General features: G+C 35.6%; 1 protein-coding gene across 2 annotated transcripts in view; it reads right to left on the minus strand.

The window, feature by feature from the left end:
* The window catches only part of LOC145660537 (ATP-binding cassette sub-family B member 10, mitochondrial), a 54905-nt gene extending 51771 nt beyond the window's left edge, over positions 1 to 3134 (minus strand). Inside the window, exon 1 of one of the 2 annotated variants that reach the window (XM_081725728.1) lies at positions 2969 to 3134. The gene's annotated coding sequence lies outside the window, so the exon portion shown is untranslated. The remainder of the gene's footprint in view (positions 1 to 2968) is intronic. The other variant, XM_081725727.1, reaches the window with a different exon arrangement.
* Positions 3135 to 8482: the final 5348 nt, after the last annotated feature.

Below are 8482 nucleotides of genomic sequence, written 5' to 3' on the forward strand. Positions count from 1 at the left end.
GGAATCCATGTATCCGTGTTTCGTGCTACTCGCCTGCTTCCGCTTAGCCCGCCTCTGTACGTTCGGCGACCTAATGATCTCTCATTATTCGTTGGCCTTCACTTGCTCAGGTTCGCTCTATTGTACCTACAAGACAGAGTTGGCAAAAAAAAAAACATGTTTTGTTTTTTCTTTTTTTAAACTGTGGTTTTTGGTTTAAACTTTTTCTTTTCTTTTTTGTTTAAACGATGTTCTTTTTTTTTTTTTTTTTTTTTTGGTTTAAATAATTTGCTCTATGTAATTAGTACAGATGGACAGAAATAAGTTTGTTTCACCTTTGTGTTATTATGCAACAACGGGGTTATGTTGGAAGGGGTCACATAAGCTTAAAGCGGAATCCAAACCTCTTCTCGGCTTACATCCGAGAGAAATTGTTCTCCATTTGGACTCGAAACCGGAACTAATTGGCCACAAATACAATGAGTCTGCAGACTCACTCACGAAGCACTCCTGATAAAAATACGTTGTACTGATTTTTACATACTTGTTAATATAATCATCAAGAGTCATTTCAGAAGGACAGAAAGATAAACAGTTGCACAAGTGAAATCATTATGCAGAATTATATGTAAATTGGGAAACTTCCGCCTTAGCCATTGGGAAATCTCGTTATTGGTTGACATGAAAAATTTTTAAGATCAACGTGTCATAATCAGTACGCTAAAGCTGAGGTATGTAAATATCATTCAATTAAATTAAAACTGAAAGTCCAATTCAAGTTAATACTAGAAGCTACGTAGGCAGTCAATAAACTTGACCAATTTCTATCAATATATTTAAGCAACCTTGGCTTCTTTACAAAACAACAGGCATTCAGGCAAACAGAAATATACAATTTGATTTCGTTTCGTATGTTTACACTTAACAACCTTACGTAATACCGAGGTTATCAAGGAGATTTTCGCTTCAAGTGACATTCGAATCGCTACTTGGTTTAGACTTGAAACAAGGGGTATGGTTCGACCGAGAATTGAACATGGGATGCCTTGATTAAAAGGTGAAAAGGACATAAAACTAATGCAGATGGTTTGATACGTGTAAATGCCACTATGAAGTTCACACGATTTAAAGCACTTTTTCCTTTTGGTTTAAACTAGTTGGTTTCTTGGAGAGAGAGAAAAAAAAGCAGCTGTTTTAAACCAGCCAATCCTGCTACGAGAAATGTAAAATGGTAACATATATAATAACGTTATTTTCGCAAATATTCGTATACCTCCTCCTTCGTGAACTATACATATTAATGTCCCAAGTGAATATAATATCGAGTTCCAAATTTGGAAATGTGTGAAGACATAATACGAAGATGATCATTTTCGAATGATCATAATGCGCTACGAAACCCAGTGGCTTACTAGTTACAATAGAACAACTGAATGAGTAGTTTTGAAAACTCTGACAGACATGTAGGGTAAATTTTACAATACACGCTCCAGCTGCGCATCGATAACTAGGGCCGCTTTAAAAACGTATAGAAGTGTACAGTAAGATAGGGATAAGTAGGGTAGAGATAGGAACGAGTTAGTTTAACGTTAGGGAGTTTTTGATCCATTTTCATAAATTAATAGAGTGTAATTTCTCGTTTCTGATTGAGTATACCAGCTGGAGCGGGCATTGTAAAGTTAACCCGACATGAAATTATCGACTTCTGGGTAATAGTATACATGAGAACCCCCTGATCTGCGTTTCTTCTGTGTTCTATTACCACTTCTACATGAAATACCACAAATTTTCTACGTATTTTCAATTTTTCAATTTTTACGGCATGCTGGATATGTCTATCATTAGCGGTGAGTGTTTTCATTTTTTTAATTTATATTATTTTTATTCTTGATTTGTTTCCCGCTTGTAAATTAGGTTTATAGTAGTGGTTTGATTATTTATTGTTGTTTTGGATGTTTTTATGGTATTTGAGCGGGGGGGTTGGGGGGCGGTAGCCCCCCATTTAGATCTTAAAATTGGTAGTCACCGCTTCACCTAAATTGATGTTTAGTAACATTTGGCCCTTGTACTTATAGTATAATTCTTAACATCGTATAGTAACATTTTGGCCCTTGTACTTATAGTATATTTCTTAACATCGTATAGTAACATTTTGGCCCTTGTACTTATAGTATAATTCTAAACATCGTATAGTAACATTTTGGCCCTTGTACTTATAGTATAATTCTTAACATCGTACATTACTTTCACTCTGTTAGTAACTGTAAGCGATTCATCTGATCCGGTTCTGGGAGCAGTTTAGGGACGATTTCTAAACTGCTCCGGGAACCGGATCAGATGAATCGGTTGTAGTCACTGTTTGGCTCAAAGTAAAAATTTGCCCCGTATCCATGTGCACAAGACATGCGATATGCTTTAAATTCCCCCCCCCACACACACACATAGTCATAGATAAAGTACAAGGGCACTACACATGCAGATATAAAGTACAGGTACGTTCCTTTTTATTTTCGTGTCAGTCGATAAGTAAATAAAAGTCGCTTTGCTACCCCCTTTGTAAGTTCGTACATACTCAATGAATAATCCCTAAAAGTATGCGCGTCCTGCTCCTTCGGGAAGCTGGATGCAGCCGATGCAGCTTTATGTATACTATATCCGACTTCTGTTTAAAAGAACAGTTTTCTTGTCATTGTATGAAATGAACAACATGTGTGTTTCAAAATAAATAAAAAGTTGGACTAAAGCAAACTGGTCATTTCTGACTCATGACCTTTCCAAAGCTACTCATTCAATTAATATACAAGCTTACTTACTGTATCGTAGAGCAACTGAATACCTATACAGTGTAGACTTCTTAACTTATGATTTTTTCTACATTGGAACACTAAATGAAAGATCCCAGAATATACTGATATCATCATTATTTTATCGTATAATGAATTACATTTCTTCACTACACAATCCCTCAAATGCTGTAAATTAAACTTACAATGTCAATGACGAGCCAATTCACACTCTCAATCATTTTCCTCGATACACCAAAGAAATACACATCATCACATATTTATGTCTTTCTGTGTACTTTTTGTTGGTACTTCCCTTGCATTTAGCATTTGCAATTGCATTTGCACTTAGCTAATCACGACTTATGACCAACCAAAACACAATTCAGCAGACAGAAACAAATTAACTGACCATTCATTGATTTGTTCATTTAATTCAAGTAAGTTCGTAGTTCAAAATAATATTTAAAGATAAACAATAGAGCATTAAATATGTATCAGTTCATTATGAGAACAAATTAAATAAATAATTACAAAACTTCTGTTAAATGTCTGGAGAGATGTAGTAGGTTTAGAAGTAAAAATCCATGGAACATTAAGTACTGGTATTTAATACATGGAAATTCGCAGTGACCGTGACACTGCAAATTATGAATATGTTAAAATATCAAATAATACTTTCGACAAAATAAAAATATTTTCAAATATCTAAGATCAACATTAATAGGTCGATTCAGGACAGGGAATTCATGAACGGAAATTTCCACTAAAATATGAATTTAATATTTAAATTTAAAAATAAATGTAAAACATTGATACAGGAATGAAGTACGCGAAGTTGTTAAGATTTTTTTCTTTAGATTTTTACTATACTAGCAGCGTTCACCCCGCTTCGCTGCGGTCACCCCGGAACGCAATAAACTTTGTTACTTAGATAATTTTTACTTTTTCGCTTTCAAGTGATATGATAAAAACCATAGAAGATTGCAGTAAATCTTAACATTATATCGCCTGTCATTTATGTTAACCCGCCCCGCTTCGCTGCGGTCATCCCGGTGCTGGCATATTGTAAAAGTGTCTGTAAAAATAAGCAAATCAATTAAAAAATTTTAAACAGAAGATTCAAGCTATTTTCCGCTGTATATCGCCTGTCATTTATGTTAACCCGCCGAGTGACACGGTCATGCGGGTTGCATATAAATACGTTTATTTTTACCTATGATGAACTAACAAAGGATTTGTGGACACCTGAATGGTCAATTATCTCAAGACACTGGTAATTAAAAATTAAAGTGATATGATAAAAACCATCTAGGGTCCAAATCCTAATAACCCCCCAAAAATGAAAGAAATTGGTTCAGCCGTATTAGCGTGATGAGCGGACAAAGGATTTTGTACGTTCTCTTTTATATATATAGATATGCTCAAGAGTGTCATTTAATTGCTACTAAAACGGTAATGTTTTCGTTATGTCAAATGAGTTAGAAATTTGTTCCTCGGGAAATCAAAGCCTATACAGCGTAATATTGCACACGCTAATAAAGAGATCAAGGTCTACTACCTGCCAGGTTTGATCCCGATCGAATGAGTTCAGAGTATGAGTTTTTGTTTTGGAATATATGACGCAAAATTTTACTGCCCTTACCTCGGGAACCTTAACCCTTTTAAATTATGATGGCACAACACCTGTGCCATGGCGTCGACCTTCGGAATTTGCTTTATAAGTCTCTAGTAAAACTTTTTAGACCGGTTTTTTTTTGTATTCATTCAAATATGGAAGCATCATAGAACATATTTTATGGGCATTTTGCAGCCTCGCGTGCTCTGTCTGGGGGCTGTGACGTCACAAACATGGACGATGGGTTTAAAAAAGGGTACATTTGAGAAGTTTTTTCAAAAAAATCTCTGACACATTACTATTTACCCTAGAATCATGGTTTGTATCTCGTTGGTTTCGCTATGAGACAGGCTTTCGACATGTACTACTCAAATTTCCCTATCGTGTACCAGAAGCGGAAAAATCTCGTCCAAAATTAAAAAAGGGGATTTTTTAAAGAAAAATTCCCTTTCCCCATTTTTATCTTTACAGGTACACGATACCGAAATTTAAGTGGTACAATTTGAAAGGCTGCCTTACGCTGAAGAAAATTAGGTATGACTCATGTTGCTAGTGTCAACAGACATGTGTCAAAAAATCTCGATTTCTTTAATTTTTTTTTTCATTTTTTACACATTTTTAGTCAATTACTTTAGTAAAGTATATACAGTATTATCACTATTTATTCTCAAGTCATGATACGTACCTCGTTTTCTTTGTCATGAACCAGTCTTTCAAACGGAACCTCTAGCATGAACCATAGTGGAGAAAATTCGCAAAAAAGGGAAAATTTTGTCAAAAAAATCCCCTTTTCCTCGATTTTGGGCCCTTCTGGCCAGTCCCTGTGTCAACCCACAGAGCCCCAAAAATCTCAAACATACTATATACTATGTTTAATAACTGTTCAAAGTTTCAATGTTATATATTGAAAAATAGAGGAAAAAATATTGCCCAATTGCAAAATGGGTTATCCATTGCTCACATAGGAGAAAGCTGGTACTGTTTGCACATGGGGCAATATTTTGCCCTTCCTTATTTTTCAAGATATAACATTGAAACTTTGTACAGTTATTAAACATAGTATATAGTATGTTTGAGATATTTGGGGGCTCTGTGGGTTGACACAGGGGTCGGCCAGAGCGGCCCAAAATCGGGGAAAAAGGGATTTTTTGACAAAAATTTCTCTTTTTCGCGAATTTTCTCCACTATGGTACATGCTAGAGACATGCGTGTGGTACCGTTTGAAAGACTGGTTCATGGCAAAGAAAACGAGGTACAATTCATGTTCCTACAATGAACAGTCTTGATGATGATGATGATAGTATAGAAATTCACTAAAAAGGTATTATCAAGGGAAAATATGTAAATCGACTGTAGCATCAAAACTATCCATCCCACGGCCACTCTTTGTATTTCATTCTCATTCAAAGTTTTTTTAGTAGCATTTGCATGATCATATCCTATACCAAAGGGGAGATATTCGCGATAAAAAAGGGATTTTTAAAAAAGAAAATCCCCTTTTCCCACTTTGAGCGGAAATTTCCCGCATTTGGTACAATTTAGGGAAATTTTATTGATCTAGTTGGAAATACTGCTTTACTAGAAACAAAACGGGGTATGAACCATGATCATACGCAGGGGTGTAGCCACGGCGGTCCCCCAAATGATTTCCTGCCCCCCCAAATGATCACCTTTTTAAAAAATCATTGTAAGATTACCTCTCTTCAGTCACTTAAAAATAGCAAAGTTTACATATAATTAATAATTTACTGTAAAACAGTATGGAAAAATACTACTTTACCATACCAATCGAAAAATAGTATGGTATCTCCTCCTTATACCAATCAGAAAACAATTTTTTTTTCAGTAGATTACACAATTTACTGCGATTTATATTTGACACTTTGAAGACAAACGTTTCAACAAGGTACTGTAAATACTACCATAAAACAATGGTACTAAACTGACTTGTAAGTAGGCCTGCATTACATTTTTATATGCTGTAACTAGTATTTAAAAAAATATTTATATCAGATGAAAAATTTGGTGAAAAACAACGTTTTTCATTATGGATTTCAATTAATCGGTAATTTTCAATTATTTTTACATGTCACCATGCCCCTTAGGAGTACTAATGGGGACTGAAGTTGGATTTAAACGGCATCGGAAGTGGCACTGTTTATATCAGCCACTCAGAAAACTATGATTCGACATTAATATTGCTCATTTTCGATCATTTTTGTATATCTTCGCCTTCTCTTCAAAGTGCACCTTCAAAGTGAAACTATAAAGACCATTCCAGGCCAGAACCTCATCTACCTTGAAAATTTAATCGAAATCAGTCGGTTGGCTGAAGAGTTGTTACAAATGTAGTCATTTCATTCATATATATAGGGTGAACAGTAACTACTGTGACAAATTTGGGCGAGTGATAGTACATCTAACAAGAAGCAAAAAAGTCGTAGTGAACATGGGGGAAATTCTGTCCCGTTTAGGAGTGACAGAGTGTCGAAAGCATGGGAACATGAACTTCAGAGACCAACAGCTTAAAAACAATACATCATAGAGAGTGTGGTTAAAAACGTCACTTAGAAAGTCATACCTACTCTGTTGAAAAATGTATGTTTAGAAACGCAGCTATACGTGCACACGGAATTCCCCAAAGGAACAGAGGGATTCCCGGACATGCTGTAAAGAAAAGAAGTGTCACACGTTGTTAATCCCGTGCTCACACATAGCTGCGTTTTCAAATATGCATTTTTCAGTAGAGTAGGTATGACTTTCTAAGTGACGTTTTTAACCGCACTCTCCACGATGTATTGTTTTTAAGCTGTTGGCCTCTGAAGTTCATCTTCCCACGCTTTCAACACTATGTCATTTCTAAACGTAACGGAATTTCCCCCCATGTTCGCTAGGACTTTTTTGTTTTCTTTAAGATGTACTATCACCCGTCCAAGTTCGTCCACGTAGTTATCGTTCACCCTGTATATATAGATATATAGATTGATAAATAAATAATTACATTATTTCGGAAAGTTGCGAACTATTGCCTATATAAATTGAATCATACAGAAGTTATTCGAAGACGCACTAAACACCAGCATGACTGGTGAAGAACCCTGTCTGTATTACAATACAATAAAATTCCGTTTTGCGACTATCGCAGCATTGCATTTACGTCACACGCTTTTCTGGAGTTAGTTGTTAGTGATCGTGACCACCGCTTTAAACTTCCTTCACGTTCCCACTTGTATCGCTATTTTTGAGAATATTATTTAAAATTTCTGATTTGAATCATTACCCACTCTTTTCTTCGAAGAAGTTTCGCATTTGAAACAGAAGAAACTTTTTTTTCGTGAAATATTTTCCGCGACGAAGCAATGCACGATTTGCAGACCTAAAGATATTAAAAACCTAATTCGTCGGATATTAATGTCGTACTACTTTTTATTATTATTTTAGGATTTGAATATTTCTGAAGAAATAGAGTTTATTCGCATTCTCGCACTGATTTAGGAAAAAAAGAATTTTTAAAGTGGTAAACTGAAGTCCGAAGTCCAAAGAAGATGCCCGAAAGCTTGTTTACAAACGAGATGTCCCTGCTCTTTCACGTGTGCAGCCACTTCGAATCTGTGGTCGACGAGGAACAGAACTCTGCATCGTTAACACTGACGAACTTCAAATGCACGAAGCATCCTGCATCTCGGAAGAAGAGGTTGATGTTATTTCTTTAAATCCTGTTTTAACTGCATCTTCCGCAGTAGTTTCTCCTTGCCAATCACCAGTGACCTAAAATGATGGGTGCGATTTCCTTGGGGAAATGACAATAGTTTTGAACAGTGGCGGCTAATGTTAGTGTTGCAGCGTTGCGCAACGACCAAAGTATTTCAGGAAAAAAATATTATTAGCAATAGTAGTAAAGAACAGGAAAAATACTTTCTAATACTCCCATATATACTTTAAATAACATTTTTTTTTTACTTCTGTAACTGTCCGTTTCGTTAATCCGTTTTAAAAAACGAAAAATAATCCGTCACAAAGTCTCTAATTTATATTGTGTTGCAGCGAGCATACAACGACCAGATTTCTTCAGCGCGGGAATTGGAGCGAATGTTAAGTCTCC

Source organism: Thermobia domestica, chromosome 9, assembly GCF_964235325.1.
Source record: "Thermobia domestica chromosome 9, izTheDome1.hap1.1, whole genome shotgun sequence".
Classification (NCBI taxonomy): Eukaryota; Metazoa; Arthropoda; class Insecta; order Zygentoma; family Lepismatidae; genus Thermobia; species Thermobia domestica.